Genomic DNA, 16,932 nt, shown 5'->3' on the forward strand with positions numbered 1-16,932 from the left:
TTCTATGTATTCAAGCGTATGTCAGGCTATGAAGCATATTATATGGATTGATCACTGCCAACTAGCTCTTAATGAAGATTTCTGGGAACAGATTATGTGACCAGATAGGGGAGAAATTCAATTTACATTTAAAGGTAAATCTACCCAATTTGGACTTTCTAAAACAATATACAACGAAAAAGCAGCCATCCTTCAAAATTCACACTTCTCTGAATTTTGCAATGCAGTTCTTTAGCCAAATAATGTATATAGAATGTATTTATTAGTGAAAGTAGCATACAAAAATGCATTATATTATAGAACATTGGTTTTCAAAAGTGCAGTTATTAGGCAAAACTGCATATAGAAATCTGTATATTAGCAAAATTATGAATGTTCATGAAGACTTCTTAAAAAAAATTCAAACTGATGTGGAAATATGGAGAACTCAATTTAAGATTGAAAAAATGAGAAACTGAAACAGACAGATTCATCCATTCCTAGTGCACCGTTGCCTGTCCCCCATGTATTAAATTCTTCCAGAAGGCTTCAGAACTGAGCCCTTGCCATTAGCAACTGGAAAGTTTGAATGTTGCAACATTCTGATTATCCTTATTTCTACGTTATATATTGATGTGGAGGGAAGATGGCGCCGACGAAGGACGTTTAGTCAGGGAGCTTAGCATTTTATTTTACCCTTCCTTTTTATTTTCCTGGTTTAAGCCTCTAATCTAAATTTATTGCTGCTATTTAGTTTTTTAAGACTGCCCTTTGCTGCTCCCTCTTTTTTTGGAGTTCGTGGAGCTCTTGATTTGTTTGTCCTTGGAAGGCTTACTCCCTTTTCTCTGCACCTGATAATGCCAAATTTATTATGAAAGGGAGCTCCTTCGACTGTTTAATTGTGGCTCCCTGAGAAAAGTTTTTCAACAGAAGAGACGACGAAAAGACCCTATTTCGTAAGTGTTTTTCTTTACAAACAGCTTATAAGCTTTATGAACTCTATGAACGGCTGAGTATGGTTCTTACGAGGAAAAAGTATAAGGAGCTAGGGCTTTCTCCACCTAAAGATATAAACAACCATCCTCTTCCTTCTATCCAACCTAAAATCACCTCCTTTTTTTCTCGGAAGGATGGAGGGGGGAGGAATCAAAGAAAAGCTGTGTCCCCTTTAATTCACCTGGAAGAGCATGATCCTACTGGGGAAGACAGTTACCTCCCGGCTGAGCAGGAGGCTTTGGACTGGTCTGTAGATCTGAGAGGCAACTTAGACTGGGAACTGGATCAACATGACCAAAGGTCTTTAGCCCAGGAACTGCGAGAAGCCCTCCCTAAGCCCAGAGAGCCCTCTAGAGGCTTGGTTCAAACTCTAACTATAAACGAACCTTCACTCACAGTGCTGCCGCTTGCTGACTCCTCGTGAAGGGAGGCTGCTCAGTCCTCTTTGTCCTGCTGCCGAGGTGAAGAATGTAGTCGCAACTGCAGTCAGCTAGAGTCTCTCCTGTCATCTACACTGCGGGAAATCTCGTGTATTAAGGTTTTTATAAAAGAGGCTAACAGCCTGCTTACCACGCTGATGGAGGGATTTAAAGAACTGTGGGTGCCAATGAAGGAAGGACATATTTCTCCCTCTTCCACTTCCATTAAGTCCCTCCCCTTCTTGCCGAGATCTTGTAAATGTTCCCGCAAGCGGAAGTCTGTGTTTAGAGGAAAGAAACCTAAAAACATCAAGAACTATAAATGCTCAAAGCGCCAGAAGATGAATTTCTCTAAACTTTTCAAAACTCTGGATTTGCTAGTAAAAGAGACACGTTCCCAAGGAAAAAAAACCCTTCCACAGGATTGTCTCCATCACCAAACGAAACAACAAGAAACGGATTTGCTCTCGGGGGAGTCTCCCACTGTTTCTATCCATCCAAAGGAGCCTCCATCTACATTGTGCCAGCTAGTATTGGCGCATCCTAGGGGACCCACTCCAATTGTTACTATACAAAAGCAAAACCATTCTTGGAAGTTAAAATACAGCAGAAACAAAATTGTCCTCCTGATCTGTCCAGGTTTTTACATTAGAGGCTCTTTACTCGATCGGAAGCACCATATCCACTCTTTGCTTCAGGCGGTACCCCTTCGTCAGTTAAAGGAATCAGATATTCGAAATGTTGAACATCTTCTGGATATGCATGTGTGTTCAAGGCTTTTACTTACTTTAAAAGATCGGGACGTTGTGCGTATATTTCATTTTAACAAATTCTTATTGGCCTCCAAGGGCATCTACTTACAAAGACATTTTTACAACAACTCAGCTCCATCTCCACTAATTTCATCTCACGTGGCTCTGAGAGCTGTTTCTTCTTCTTCTTCGGCCAAGATGCCACTTAAGACGTTTTCTTCATCGTCGGTGCTAGCTCCTGCAGTCCAGAGTCCTCCTTTGTTTTCTACGCAACCTGTGATTTCCATTCCTCAAAGGAACGTATTAGAACGATCTCAACCTGTTCCAACTTCTCAGTCTAAGTCACCAGAGATTGATAAGGCCCAGCATGGTCATGGTGATAACCTTCTGTTGGATTATAACTCCTTTTTTTATAGATGAAGATAGGGAGCTTCTCCTAAGTTTTGGATCTCTCTCCCTCTCTTCTCAACAGGAGATTGTCTCCAGATTACAATTACTTACTGACTGTTTAATATCTAAGATGACCCTTTCGGTATCACCCTCGCCTCCGCTGATGGTCCCCAACTTAACATGTGACACGGGGGCCTTACTTCAAGGTCCAATTTCTGAGAGGGTGCTTGGTTGCTCGTTTGAAAATTGAATAAGTTCTGATAAGGAGTGTTCCAACCAAATTATTGGAATCAGGACTCCTATTAAGGATTCCCATGTCGTAACTAGCCATCAGTCAATTCGAGGCAATTCACCTCTACCCAGGGGTGAGCCCTTAGATAATCTCATTTATCCTTCCTGTACTGATTTAAGACGGTTGGAAACTTCAGAACTAGCCTCTCCTTTGAAATTTTGCCCGATGCCAATGATTCCCCTCTTCTCATTCCCGATTTCAAATGTTAGTAGGCCATCCTGTGAAGACGATTTCCTTATACAGCCCGCGGAAATCTACGATTTTTCTTTGAGTCGGAAGGAAACAACAGATCAAGTCTCCCCTTGACAACTTAGCTCTGGTTTGCCAATGACCTCGCACCCAGTTACTGTTACTTCATGGAATGTTGAGGGATGGGCAAATAAGTTCCCAGATGCTTCCTTTCGGGATTTCTGTGTTCAATCACAGGTATTATGTCTCCAGGAAACCTGGGCAACTGATGTAGGTCCTTCCCTCCCGGGTTATGAGTCATTTTTCTGTCCAGCAACTCCCTCACCTAAGGGTGGCAGACCACTAGGTGGCTTAGTCACAATGATCTCTTCTGATTTAAATTTATCTATTACGCAGCTTTCATCCTCAACCATTAATAATATCTTGGTTATTCAGACAGTATGGCCATCAAATTTTAAACTATTCTTCATAAACATCTATCCCCCCCCCGTAAACAACAAGCAAAAAGCTGTGGCATTCTGGTCAGATTTAGACTCGATCCTTAGCAAAATTTTTCAGATAGAGAATGACCCCTATATACTTATGACCGGGGATTTCAATGCTTGATTGGGGGCAAATAATTTGGCTATTGGGGAGAAATTAGGCTTATATTCAGAGGATCTGTCTTTTTGCCCTCCAAGGTTCTCCTGTGATTCAGTAATATCATCGTCGGGACGTTCACTTTTTGCTCTTCTTGTTAAATTTCGGTTTTTTATTTGTAATGGTTTTTCTAAAAACATGGGTGCTGATTCATATACTTTTTTTGGCCCTAGGGGGCTGAGTGTTATTGACTTTACGTTCCTGTCACCAGCATTATGTAGTTCCTTTGTGAACTTCACAGTTCTCTCTAGATCTGAAAGTGACCACATGCCCATATGTACTTTTCTTTCTCTCCCTACCCCTTTGAAAACTCCCAGTGGCATCCATACGGGAAACCTCACTCTAGTTGGGCCCAGGAGGTTATGCTGGGATAGGAGGCTCCAAGATGGTTTGATAGCCTTTCTTTTCTCCCCAGCATTACTCTCTTGGACAGATCAGTTCTTAAGCACTGATGTTCCTCTTGCTTTATATGAGGACCTCATTGAGGTCTTGAGACCTCTGGTATCTTTTTCTAGACCCCTCGCCAAGAGGCAGCACAGTTGGTTTGATGGTCAATGTGCACAACCTAAAAGGTTGTTAGCTAGTGCCATTAGATCCCTGAGAAAAGTTGATTCCTCTGATAATTTTAGTTGTTTTATTTCTCTTCGTAGGACATACAAAAACCTGTTGCACAAAAAGAAAGCAAATTTTGCCCACCAACAATGGTTGGATTTGACCCACTCTTTGGCTGATCGCAACTCCACTAAATTTTGGGCCCTGATTTCTCGAGGGTTAAAAGGGGATTATTCTACAATAGACAACCAAATTATTCCTTCTCAATGGTGTCAACATTTCAGAGATCTTTTTGCAGTGGCCCCTTTATTGGAAACCCCTTTTAGGACAGTGGAAGTGACCTTGCGGGCTTGTAAAGAATGGACTCCTATGAGTCCGCATGAAGTCTCTTTGTTGATTAACACATTACCTCTTAAGAAAGCCCCGGGACAGGATATGATCCCTGCTGAACTTTTTAAAGCTGCCCCAGATTGGTGGGCTCCTATTTTCGCTAAACTATTTACTTTTATAAATCAGTTTGGCACTATACCTAAGGGCTGGACGGAAAGTATTGTGATTCCGATTCATGAAAAGGGAACCAAAGCTGACCCCAAAAACTACAGACCCATTAGTCTTATTGATATCGCTGCAAAATTGTACGCTAGATATTTACTAGGGAAATTACAGCATTGGGCCCGTGAAAACAACAGCATTGCAGAGGAGCAAGCAGGTTTCGAGAAGGGCAAGTCTACTTTAGACCATTGTTTTACTCTTGCTCATTTAGTGCAGAAATATGCTCTCCGTAAGAGAAGAGAGCTATTTGTAATGTTTGTGGACTTTTCTTCGGCATTCGATTTAATCGATAGGGCGAGACTCTGGCAAAAACTGGCCTCTACAAATATCGATCGCCGTCTCCTTTGCTTGCGTCAGTTATTCCACCATAACACGTCCCTTAGAGTTAGAGTTGGTGCACATGGGTTCCTTTCCGATTCAGTACCTATAAGGAGAGGTGTACGGCAGGGGTGTCTTTTGGCGCCATTGCTTTTTAATTTATATGTAAATAGCATTGTTGATGTTCTGGCTGGACCAGATTTTTTTCCGCCCTCGATCTTAGATGTAAGGCTGTCAGTACTTCTCTATGCTGACGATTTAGCGTTGATTTCTACTACCCTAGTCAGCATGAGGAGATTACTGCGCACCCTTGGTTCCTTCTGTCAGAAGGAACAGCTTTCCATCAACTACTCCAAAACGGTTGTAGTGGTTTTTGGTAAGAAGATCAAGCAACATGCCTGGAAATTAAACGGAAGGACCATTCAACAGCAACGCCAATTCCGTTATCTGGGTCTTATCCTCACCACTCCCCTCTCCTGGAATCCCCATGTTTCAGCAACAAACTTAAAGACTCTTTACTCCATGTAACTACTTTTTCGCTTTTTTCAATTTAAAGGCGGAAGGTTAGTTCCCCCCGTGATTGAGGTTTTCCAAAAGAAATTCATCCCTATGTTACTTTATGGTGCTGAGATTTGGGGCTACGTGAAGATACCATCTTTAGAGAAACTTCAAAACGCCTTTATGCGAAGGATCCTGGCCCTACCAAAGGGGACCCCGACGGTCTTTATGAGACTGGAAACTGGATTACAGCCCTTAGAAGCATTGGCCCATGCGGCCCTTGCTTCTTACTGGTTAAGATTAGTGGCTATGGATGACTCTAGGTTACCAAAGAAATGTTTTCTTGAACAACTTCGAAATTCAGGGGAAAATAACTGGCTGAGTAGGACCAAAGGGATTTTAGCGTTCTATGGGATTAGCATTGAATCAGCTCCAATTCATGTCTCAGCTAGTGCAAAGGCTCGACTGAGAGACAGAATATTTACCCACGCTAAAAGGTGGGACTTGGTGGCTGCTTCCCAATCCTCTTTCTCATATTGGTTTCCTATGTATAAAACTAACTCTCTATTGGAGCCTTACCTCTCTTCCCTAGAACTGCTGTGGCTAAGAACTGCGTTTACCGCCCTGCGTTTTCAGACAATGCCTTCGGCGCTCCTAGATGGGAAATATAGATGCATTCCGTTACATCTCCGTTGCTGCTTGTGCAATTCAGGGGAAGTGGAGGATATTTCCCATTATATACTGAGTTGTCCCATTTATAATGAGCCATGGATTAAATTTTTATCCCCTATCAGCAACTATATAAAGGATAGGCCCTTACTTGAGCAAGTTTGTTTCTTATTAGCGGGAAATGATACTTTTACTACGTGTCAAGTCACTAAGTTTGCTGTTGCTGCGGCAAAAATAAGAGCAAACATTTAAAAATAGCCTCATCTTTTATCTGTTTAAAATTGTTTATATTTTGTATGTATTCTTCTTTATGACTTATCTGTGTTTTAGCTAATTTTAACTTTATATATACTTGGCGGAATTTGTATTGTTTGGATGAATTTTTATATGTATTTGCGGTGGTCTTTGGGCTGTGAGCAATAAACTTAAACCTTGAAACCCTTGAAACGTTATATATTTTCATTATTGACTTTTTATCCTTAAGTGATTCTTCTTGCTCCTGGTGCTTAATACCTGACTCAGTTGAATCTGACCCAGAAAATAGATATGCCCCAGAATTTTAAATCCAGTGACCTTTATCCACATCCTCATTTTGTTCAGGGGCAAAAACAGAATTACTAAAGTTTTGCATTTGTTTTCTTTAACACTTAAGTTCAAGTGTGGGGCATAGGTATGTTTGCTTTGCTCTCACAAAGAAGAAAAACCAAAAAAATATGAGGGCAAAGAAAAAAGTGACAGAGGAGATGGTGCACATGACATATGTAATTTGTATGTTTTTATGTTGTACGTCGCCCAGAGTGGCTGGCTAACCAGCCAGATGGGCGACTAATAAATTTAATAAATAAATAAATAAATAAATAAATATCTCCTTGAAACACAAGTTCTATTACAAATTCATCTTCCCTCTACCTTTTACGATATTACAGCGTAGTCCTGCCTAGATCAAAGCCTAGAAGCTATTTAAAATAACCCTGCTTGCAGAAGGAATAGCAAAAGTGGCAAAAAAAAAAAGGTTTTAAAGCAACCTTGACAATATAATGAATGTATTTTTTTAACACAAAGATTTGGATTGCTTTCCATAATGACTGTGCTTACTTAGCAGTGCAGTAGCATGGAGCATAACACAGAACTTTAACAATGAAGCAACTGTCACAATATGTTGCTTTGCTGCATTTCAGTATAGCTCTCAACTTCCTTCTCCATCCGAGTTCCCTTTCCTTTTCTCTCATATTTTTGTTTAGATTTATGCTCAATGCCTAGTATATTTTAGATGCTTTCACAAATAATAATGATGATTTTTATAATATCTTTTTAAAATAGCAAACTTTAACATACTTTGGCTTGGATTCAAAGGTGCCCCTTCCAAAAGCAGAAAGTTTGTTTTGCAAACTGCATGTCCCTGGCCATTAAGACTTGCATCTGCAATGGGGAACTATCTGAGCTCTGGCCACTAGGGCTTGCTTTGCAGTGGGGGGTGGCATGCACCTCATGTACAGACATAAAACTCTGCAGTCTCTTTGCACACTGTGATTGTGGCTCAAGATACTTTGTTGCAAAAGTTTTATGCGAGGGCTCACACAACAATTCATGGAGTAGTACTTGCTGGAAGTGTTTGGGTGCAATTCAGCATGCACTGAAGGCTGATATGTCTGTGGGAGTTGCTTTGGGAAATAAAAGAAGGATCTGTTCTAAGAAGCACTCTATCTGAGTGAAAAATACATGATTTGGCATCAGAAGAAAGGACACCAAGCTCTGACACCTAACGAGCGGATGTAATTGCCACTAGGAACACCATCTTCAGCTCACATGTGGCTAATGGCTCAAATGGAGGACCCATACGTGCTGCCAGGACCCAGTTGAGATTCCAAGAGGGAAAACAATGAACCACCCTAGGTTTCCTCAGACCCAGCCCACTGATAAACCATCTAAAAAGTGGGTGTGTAGAAACAGAGAAATCTCCTCTGCACACCAAGACACTGCCAATGGCTGCTGCTTGCCACTTAATTGTATTAGTGCTAAGGCCTTTGTCCAAACCAGATTGCAGACACCACGTAGAGCAGTATGCCCGATTAGTAGAAGCCTTTCTGGAAGATAGCAAGGTGTCCAATACTGCCCCAGAACAACCTAACTCCATTAACCAGAGCTGCTCAACAGCCACGCTGTCAGTTGAAAGGGCTCTGGCCTGAGATGAACCACCAGGCCCTATCTCAGTAAGTCCTCCCTGGGAGGCAGAATCCATGGGTTCCTTGAGGTCAGATGCATGAGTTCCGGGAACCACAGCATATTTAGCCAATAAGGGTCTAGCAGAATAACCTCTGCCCTCTGTAGCCTGATCCTCCTGATAGTTTGTAATAGGAGACTGAAGGAAGGGAAAGCATAGAGCAGGCCCACGACTAATGCATCCACCCCCTGTGTCCCTTGAGACTGGTACCAAGGAAAAAAACAGTCAACCTGGCCATTGTGTGGGTTTGTGAAGAGGTCGATGATTGGAAAACCAAACTGCTTGGTCACCTGGAGGAAGACTTCCGGATGTAGCTGCCACTCCAACTCAGACATTGTGGTCCGGCTGAGCCAATCCACCATCACATTCTGAGGTTCTGCCACATATTCTGCCCTCAGGGACAACATATGCAACTCTGCCCAGTTGAAGAGGCACTGAGCCTTTCTCATCAAGGACCTTGTACCTCCCTGATAGTTGATATATGCTTTGGCAGAAATGTTGTCAGTCCTCACGAGGACATGGCATCCCTTGATGTGTGGTGCAAAGGCCAACAGTGCCAGTGTCACTGCCCAAAGAGACTCTGCCTGGTGTTGCTGGCAGACCACATTCCCTGAGGCACATATGTCTCCAAGTGTGCTCCTCAGCCTAGCATACTGGCATCCATTGTAATCACTTTGTGGACTGGAGTTTGTAGGCTCACCCCCTGTATCAGCCGATGAGCTTCCAGCCACACCTCAATTGCTGCTGTAGGACCAGTGAAACCAGGAGCAACATGTGTTTTACCTCGGAAATCTGAGATTGTAGTGGCATTAGCCTTTGAAACAATGGGCAAGAGTGGAACCGGGACCAGCTTACTAGGTCCTGACAGGACACCAGCATGCCCTGCAGTTTGGCCAATCAAACCCAAGGTGATCAACTTCTCTGTTAGGGCCTGAATCTTGGAGGCCCTCTCATTGGTAAGCCAGATCTGCAAGCCCCTTGAACCTATCAGCACCCCGAGATGTGTAATCACCTGGGTCCAGCACACTTGTGCCCATGTTTACTACAAACCCATGCCTCTGAAGGCACACCAGTGTGGTTTCCATGTCCTTCTTGCACTGAACCTTTGATGGGGCCCTGATAAGTAGATTCTCTAGATACCAGTGCACCCTCACCCCCAGAGTCCTCAGACGTGCCACCAGTGCGACCAGGACCTTGGTGAAAACCCTGGTGGAGGAGGTGAGTCTGAAGGGAAGAGCCCTGTACTGAAAATGGCGCTGAAACTATCAGAAGTGCAGGCATCTTCTGTGTTCCCTGCAGATGGGGATGTGACGATAGGCTATCCAGTTGTTCTGAGCGATGGCCTCTGCGATGGATTTGAGCATTTCCATCTGGAAACATTTATAGGCCACCCTCCTGTTGAGCCATTTGAGATTGAGTATGGCTCTGGTATTCTCATTTTTCTTTAATAGTAGAAAGGAAATGGAATACACTCCCTTCCCCCATTTCTGACTCGGAATGGTTTGATTGTTCAGATCGCCAGGAGATGACTGATGGCTATGTCAAAATTCTGGTGTTTGTCTGGTTTCTTGGACCTTGGTGTGGCCACAAATTTCTCTCTTGGCTATCTAGGAAACTCCAAGGAGTAGCCATAGGAAACGGTTTTGAGGACCCACTTGTCTGTTGTGGTCCTAGCCCAAATGTGTGCGAACTGGAGAAGCCTGCCCCCAATGGCTCCCTGTGAGGCTGGGGACCTGGTGTCATGCTGACTGATCCTTCTTTGCTCCTTTCTGAAATTTACTTCCTGATGAGTAGGTGGATATATGCTGAGTGCATGAGGAAGATGCTCCTGATGATCTGTCTGACTTCTCCCAGCACAACTTATAGCCTCCAGCTAAGCATTGTTTGTTGCATGGTCTGGAAGCCAAAAAGGATTGAAGTTGCCTATACTTGTGGTAATATTTCTTTGCCTCAGGAAAGCTTTCTGTTTGTCTCTTGTTTCCACCAGCACCTTATTAAGGGGATCCCCAAACAGCTTGGAACCACCAAAGGAGTAGCTTGCCAGGCAACTCTGGGATCTCAGATATACATCCCAGCTGCTCAGCCAGATGTTGTGACGTCCCACTGAACTAGCCACCATCACTCTAGCGTTGAACTGTAAGCTTGGAAAGCCGACGCTAGAGAAATTTTCTTCAGTCCATCCTTGATGTATTTGGGAACATCCTTCCTGGAAGCGAGCTTTTCTGCCCAAAGCTTGTAGGCCCATGCCATCACTGACATAACTGCCAAAGCCTAGAAGGCGGCTGTCTCAGCCTCAAAATCCCTTTGCAATTCCACTTCTACACACTTGTTACAAGTGTCTCTAGGACCCCCCTCTCCCTCTGACGGGATGACTGATGATGATGATGGTAAGGTGGCTATGGGTGGGTCCACTTCTGGAGTCTTCAATTGTTCCATAACTTTGACTGGGAAGGAGTAGTGCTTGTTGACAAGCCTATGTGCCGGTTTGTGCTTTGTGGGGGTCACCCATACTTGTCTCCACAGGTCATGAAAGGAATCTGGAAAAAGAAGGGTGGCCGTTTGTGGTTGACCATCCGGAAACACTGACCTGGAGCCTTTTGAAGTAGAGGGCCCCCGAATCAGACAGTAACTCCAGAGCATTTGCCACTGCCTTACTATGCCTCCTTTTCCTACCCAGTAAACTTTTCCCTTTGGCTGTTGATTTGCCCTTAGCAGAGAGCTTCTGGACTTTACTGTGGTCCCTCTTGGGCTCCAGGGATGACTGGGAGAGAAAGAAGAATTGGAAGAGGAAGAAAATGAGGGAGAAGAAGAGGAGGAAGCTGGAGAAGGAGACCTAGTTCGCCTCCTCTTCACCTGTGCACTTTTCTGGGAAAGCTTGCTCTTCCCACTTTTCTTTTTCTTTCGCTTTTGCCACTCCCTGTACCTCCCTGACCACTATGCCTTTAATCTGTTGAAGAAATTTAGGAGACTCCTGTTCCCCTGGGAAAGGCATCAGATCAGTACTCATTTGCGGACAGTGCACGTTTGGTGCCAAAACTTGGCCATGCCCCTCTTTGAGGACTCTGGTTCCTCCAACCCTAGGGGCTGAGGACTCTGGTTCCTCCAAGAGGCAGCCCAGAACTTCCTCTGCCATGGCACTCCCATGTACTGTGGCCACACCCGATCCTATGGTGGGGGTTGGGGGGAAAACTGCTCAATCATCCACAGCTGCAGAACAGCGCTCCTCCATGTTCTGCACAATGGCATGAGAAGGCTTGGTGGCATGGCAGCAGCCGTTTGTCCTAGGACAGTCATGCCTCTGCTGGGGAAGAGACGCCACCTGCTGCAAGCTCCGTCCACACGTCATCATGCCAGTACCCCCTTTCTAGGCTAAGGATGGTTGGGCAGGACGGGTAGGGAGGGGAAGGCAAAGAGAGAGAAAGGAGAGGTTTGTAAAAAGAAGACTATTGAGCTCTAAAGGAACTCAGCAGGACCGGACCGATCACTGCAGCAGGCAGGACCAGTCTGGAGAGAGAGGGATGGCCCCTCCCCGTAGGGTGAGGTCATCTGAAGTGCACCCTGCCTGCTGTACCAGAGGGAAGCACCATCCCAAGGCCAATGACTGGCCTCCAGGAACCTCCAGGGAATAACTCCGCTGGCCAGCTACTAGAGGATGCCATGCAAGCTGCAAAGTGAGCCTTCTCCACTGCCCACACTGCAACGATTGTGTGCGCTAACCATTGTTCGGTCGGCTTCAGAGCAAGAGTTGCACCACTTGTGCTCTAGCCTTTGGCCAGCTTGCTTCATAGCCCGAAGTTCCCCAGAATACCAAATGGCCACTCAAGTTCCACAATGCCAGAGAGGACACTAGAGAACGACCGTGTTAACCACCCATTTCATCTTGCAATTCAATAGAAAGATCAGGGCTTTGACAGGATTGTTGAACTTGTACCTTTCCCCCCACAAACTGCCAGTTTCTTTCACCCCTCTTCCTTTTTACATTCACTTCTTCCTCCTAAAACAGCTTTTCTCCCTTTTCCCCTTCCTTTCTATTCCTAGTTTATTATTATTATATTTTAAAAATATAAGCCTTTAATCATTTTCTAATTTCTCCAACACCTCCTCTGCTCATTTTCCTTCAGAAGAGGGAGACCTTCCTTACCCCTCTTATCTACTGAACTCTGTGTCTCAGGGGAGTTGCTGGTGCCAGCATTGGTCCAAACCAAAGGCTATGGCACAGTTAGGGGGCAAGAAGGCAAGTCGCGAGGCAATGGGCAAACTGTGGCACCATGGCCCACGTGAAAGTGGCCTGGGGCCCATTGATAGCCCCCAGCCTACTATCTGAGAAATACTGGCCTACAGAATAGATGCCTTTTGGGTTAGTCTGTAGGCCTAAAAAGCAGGTCCATAACAATGTTCTAGTCTGGAGGTCTAACAGGGTGGGAAATCATCAGGGCCAGTTCTAAAGGGCGGCCAGGTGGGGCACTGGCCTGACAGCCCCTGGAGCTACAGGGAGCCCCTCAGCCGCCCCTCCGGTCCCCTTCTGTGATCCGCATCCCCCCACATCCCCCCACTTACCTGTCTGCTGTCTTTTACCGTTGCCCTTAACAAAGATGGCAGCCTAAGGTACTGAAGCCCCTGCCGCCATCTTAGTTGATGGCAGAGATGTGTGTGCATCGCACACACGCGTGCCATCAACAAAGATGGTGGCAGAGGCATCATCCCCTTAGGGAAACCGCAGCCGCCATCTTTGTTAAGGGCAATGGTAAAAGACAGCAGACTGGTAGGTAGGTGGGTGAGCGTGGGGGGCCCGTGTGCATGCATGCACACATGCACGCACACATGCCGGGGCCCAGGGCAAGCTGATGCCCAAGGGCCCTGGCATTCCTGGAGCCTGCCCTGGGAATCATTATAGGTTATCATTACAGAACATAAATACAGGTAACCTAAAAGTTTGATATTATTTATTAGAAGCTACTGAGCAGAATACTGCCTCCATGCCATTCTATATATCTCCACAATAAAAGGACCAGAGACTGAAGATGCAGTCCTAGATATATACGCACTTAACCTGGGAGTAAGGCCCGTTAAAATAAGTGGTGCTATTGTTTCTGTTCACATGCATAAGATTGTGGTGTTAGTTGTGTAAATTTAGTGCTGAATGTTAAGGAAGTAGTCCAAATTGGACTAATATTAAAAAAAATCTAATATCTAATATGAGCTTTTTAAATAGAATATAAGAAGATATTTCCTAAGCAGGCCTAGGGGCAGGAGAGAGCATCAGGAAACATTGTCAACCCATGCTTGCAGGATTTCACATAAATGTTTACTGTGCTACACTTCACAGTTCTTATTTTCTTCCATGTATATTCCTTATGTTTATGAAACTGTACAGTTACCATGTGTCTATAAGGAACAGTTACTGAGTGCATATTGTTCTTATTTGCCTGAGAAAAATGGTGTTAATGCTTCTGATTAAATCTGCAAAGTATATTATCAAATGGCAATTGCCTCCTCGCCCCCATTCCTCACTCTTACCCCTCAATGATACAATCTGCCTCCTCTGTGGCAACATCCTAGCTATGGGCCTCTTCCTATGGATTAATGTTTTTAAAAAACACATAGAAACAATCTTTCTTCCTGATAAAAAAAGATTTAGCAATCTTTGTGTTTTCAAAGGTGTGGATTTAGCCATATGACTCTCATTAGTGTCAATAGGAGCCATGCAGCTTAATCCCAAAGAGTTATTTGAAAAGATGGGATTTGTACGGCTGGATCACAAGAGCATCTTATCGAATAAAGAATCAAGTTCTAACAATTTTGACTTCATAAGCACTACAATAACATTTGGAAGCAGTGCAAACTCAGATTGTCAGCAGTTTGTTTGAACTTATGTGAGGCCAAACCTCTGAATCTCACCCCATAAGCCTACGAAATATTGGGGTATGCATGGTCTTTAGTTATGTAAAGCGGCCAGGTCTATCCAGCTTTTTGTATAGCTGGCCCTTGCTTGTTGTCCTGATTAATACCTTTTGATATGCCTTGTGGCTATTCCAAGTCACTGGAATTTGTATCACGCATGCCACCTGTTTTGGCAGGTTGAATCTGGATAAAGAAAAAGACTAAATTTTAGAGATAAATGGCAAACAGCAGCCTGGAGGAGATTCAGGGTCATGCTCTTGTTTCTGAGAAACTGATGCTGCTTCAGAATTAGTTCCAGCGCTGTCTGGGTGTCTGCCTGCTCTCTCACTACTCAAGTTCTGTATTTGTAAAACACACATGAACTGATATTATAAAGCACCATAACTGCATGGAGACCCAAACTGTGTAGTTGTTTCCATATTTAATGTTGGTTAACTGCATATAGCGCTATATGTCTATATACAAATAGGCCTAGGCAAATGTTACATCCAAACAGCTCCTAGAAACCCAGCAGACCCAGAAGGAGGAAAAGCCTCTTCAAAGACTGGTTAGTATGACCCTGCTCCCCCACCCTCTGTTAACTCACTTACAGCCTCATCGGAACCAGCCTACTGACTATAATACAAAACAAAAATAGATATTCAAATCTGGTTTCCTTTAAAAAAGCTATATATTGATTATGTGTTATAGAACAATGAGCTGATTATGGAACAAGCTAGGATATATACAATAACTGGCATCTGGATGCAAAATTACAGCTCTAAATAAATACATGTGGGAAAAAAGGGAAAGAATCATAAGAACATAAGAAGAGCCCTGCTGCATCAGATCAAAGACTGGTGTTAATCCCAGCAAATGGTACTTAGATATGCATTTAGACAGAGGTGGCCCTATCACGCGTCATGTTGAGCCACATGGCTTAGCTGCCAGATCAGGAGAGGCAGCGGATTGTGAGCCAAGTGGCTCCCTCTGCTGCCTGAAGGGTGACCTACAAAGCACAACTGGCTGGCTGGCCGCCACTGTGCCAATGCTGCTCTTGGCTGCTCCTGTCCCCTCCCACCTCTCCCACTGTTGCTGCTGACTAAGTGGCAGCAACCAGGCATTCCATGCCTCACTCTGAGGAGTCCTTTCTCAAAATGAGGCATTGTGGGTGAGGACACCTATGGACTACCTGTGTCACCACTGCTTTGCTGCAATGGCATCAAATTACTACTTTTAAAAATTAAAGATCTCTCTCTAAAGTTTTCTGATAACTTTAAATAGCGATCTGACACTGTTGCAGCGAAGTGGAAGCAATGCAGGCACTCCACAGCCAGCCTCACGCACAGTGCCTCACTCTGAGGAAGGACCCCTCAGAGTGTGGCGTGGAGGGCCTGTGTCACCACCACTTTCTTGGCAGTGAGTGGTGGAAGAAGCAATTGAGAGGAGGAGGAAGCAGCAGGGGAAAGGAGGAGAAAGAGGGACGGGGAAGGTGGGGACAATGCAGTCCCCATCTCAGGGGTACAATGTCTTGCACTGGCCCTGTACTTAGATTTCCAGAAGTAGGTGTGCTTGGGGCCAGGTTGTAGTTCATCTGGCTGTTGTGCCCCAGTGACTTGCAGCTAGATTCAGTAGAAGAATACCAACAATAATCTTAGCAATAGATTGTTTTGGTGCTCACTCTATATAATTAAAGACAGGGTTGTTCCATGTTTCCCATGATCCACCAAGGTAATGCTTATGTTCTTATGATTTCTTGTACTATGACAAATAGTTTGCATATTGCCAAAGAAGATAGTTTTCTCAAAGCAACAGCTGTTAGGCATGCAGCTTTGGTATCAAACACCTCAACTTCAAAGCCAATACACAGAAAATAATAAGATTTTGTTATTTACCCACTTTCCAAGTTAATTTAAGGCATGTATATCTGAAGGAGGTGGTGAGGTTAGTTTAGGTGGGGTTTATTTAAGGTTGTCAACCATCTGCTATTTTACCTACACATTCATATTTGTTCTTGGGTCTGGCATCAGGTATTTTGCTGGATAAATGAAATATTTTGAACCGGGAGAGTTATTTTTTTGTTCTATTGAACCAACCCTAGTTCACTAGACCCAAGCCCTGATGGGATCTAATATGCCCACTCATAAATGCACCCAAACCACCACAGCCCCCCAGCAAGCAAAACCTGCTCCACTTCTGCCCACTGACCTATTCCTTGGCTACATCCATTGACTAGATATTCTTGAAGTCACACTGGCCTAGTGAAGGCACTGTTGCCCAGTTTAATACACAATGGTTTGTGAAGCAAGAACAAGCCCTAGACACACACCATCACTCCTCCACTCCTCCCCTTGTTTGCCTGCTTGAACACTTTATTCCTGACTTGCATGAAACCAGAGTTCCCAGTTAACATCTAAATGAGGTAGGCTGCTTTAATATAAGTTAACTAAATCAAGATAAGTCTACCTTAGGTTTATTGTGAAGGCAGGCCTTTTGTCAGATATGGAGTGGCTGGATTTTAAGCTCCAGTATCGCTATCACGGCATACTTTCATCATTTTTACTCTTCTTATACAAGTTAATTCCT

General features: G+C 44.2%; 1 protein-coding gene across 8 annotated transcripts in view; it reads right to left on the reverse strand.

Annotated features, from left to right (window-relative positions):
- Nucleotides 1–16,932, reverse strand: part of PRKG1 (protein kinase cGMP-dependent 1) — a 1,123,517-nt gene that overhangs the window by 704,677 nt on the left and 401,908 nt on the right. The window contains exon 1 of one of the 8 annotated variants that reach the window (XM_061635369.1): nt 1,372–1,419. The exons of the other annotated variants lie outside the window; for them this stretch is intronic. The gene's annotated coding sequence lies outside the window, so the exon portion shown is untranslated. Of the gene's footprint in view, nt 1–1,371; nt 1,420–16,932 lie in introns of those variants that run through there. 8 annotated transcript variants of the gene reach the window in all.

The sequence above is a fragment of the Rhineura floridana genome, chromosome 7, assembly GCF_030035675.1.
Source record: "Rhineura floridana isolate rRhiFlo1 chromosome 7, rRhiFlo1.hap2, whole genome shotgun sequence".
In the NCBI taxonomy this organism is placed as follows: Eukaryota; Metazoa; Chordata; class Lepidosauria; order Squamata; family Rhineuridae; genus Rhineura; species Rhineura floridana.